Here is a 1,659-nt window from a genome sequence, read left to right on the forward strand (position 1 = left end):
TTTTTGCAAACTTGTGGTTGTTGAGTCCAAATCAGAGCAAGATTTTACATTTTGTTTCATCAGCTATTAAAGGTGGTGTTTACGTTGTTTGAGAAATGCTTCAGAAATCTGCGTTGGGCCGCCAAACAAAACAAAAACAAAACTAACGTGTAGCCAACGAGCAGAAAGGGGCGTGTCTTGCAATATGCTGTGGAGAGAGTGTTCAGTGCGCATGTGTGACATTAGCAGAAAGCGGTTTTAACATTGACATGGAGGATAAAAAGAAAGAAAGAAAGCGAAGAAAGGCTTATGATAAGGCAAGAAGTAGGACCCGTGTTAATATAGGATCAGCTTTCCAGCGCTGGAGAGAACTGAAGGAGCAGGAAGGCCTGCGATAGGACGCAGAGGTTGCTTTATTCCTTCTCGATAGGTGAGTAATGTTTGTTTTGCTTTGTTACACAGAACTAATATATGCCGTCCTTTGCATGATTATGCTTGTTTGTCATTTTTGCTTGTTTGTTTATCTGCAACCGTATTGTTCTTCCCTTCAGCTATGATTAAAACACATTTCGTTCCATTAGTTGCCTGGGTTATGTATGTATGTGTATGAGCTATCAATACAGGGGTGGGACCCATTTGGGTTAGGGGCATGTTTGTTTTGGTGATTTCAAATGTCAACATTGGCTTTCAAACAGTGGAGACCCCACCTTTAAGTTTGTTTATTTTGTTTGTTTTGTTTTCCAACATCATGTAGGGTTGAAAAAAAAACTTTAATCAGAAAAACAGCAATAGAAAAGAATTTTTACTTACTTACTTACTTACTAAAATATAATTTTACTATACGAACATGGAAATCAGAAAAATCATGAAAAACACGAAGCTGATGCTCATTATATTATTAGTATTACACAAATAACTAATTTAAAATTCTATTCAATGTTTATTTACGCTTTTTGTTCATTGGTCCAAATACTTTACAGCACTACAGCTCAGTTCTTTGGATCAGTTCAGCAGCTCACAAAATCTACTAGAAAATCAACCCAAAACACACAGCAGGATTGAATCACTTCCTGGAGTTGATTCTGAATCAGTTCACTTTCTCAGTGAAATCGAATTGAATCGCTTGAGTTTGATTAGAACCGGACTGAGACCGTCTTTCTCAGCTTCTCTGGGATCAGGAGCTTATGCTGTGTGCTCAACTGCCTAAAAACCTCCTGAAACAGGAAAATAAAATACCTCAGGGTTTGATTCAAACAGAATAACCTCGATCTCAATCTTTACTAAACTTGGCTCTTTAAGGCTTTATGTAGTGTTCTACATAAAGCCTTAAAGAGCCAAGTTTAGTAAAGATTGAGATCGAGGTTATGGTTAGATCTAGATGCTAAATAAGCTATAGTGATAATTATGTCTGTGGATGGTCCTCATATGGATAGTAAGACAAGTGTGTGTGTGTGTGTGTGTGTGTGTGTGTAAGCACTGTAGTAATATTCATCAGTATAACGTTGGTGCTCATGAGGGATGAAGCCGTTAGCATTTGGTACAACTGCCATGAATCACACACACACACACACACACACACACACACACACACACACACACACACACACAGAGTTGTGGGCATAAAATGGAGATGAAAAACATAGCAATTAAGTGATTTGATTTCTACTTGGACTTTTTTGG

Source organism: Tachysurus vachellii, chromosome 1, assembly GCF_030014155.1.
Source record: "Tachysurus vachellii isolate PV-2020 chromosome 1, HZAU_Pvac_v1, whole genome shotgun sequence".
Lineage (NCBI taxonomy): Eukaryota > Metazoa > Chordata > Actinopteri > Siluriformes > Bagridae > Tachysurus > Tachysurus vachellii.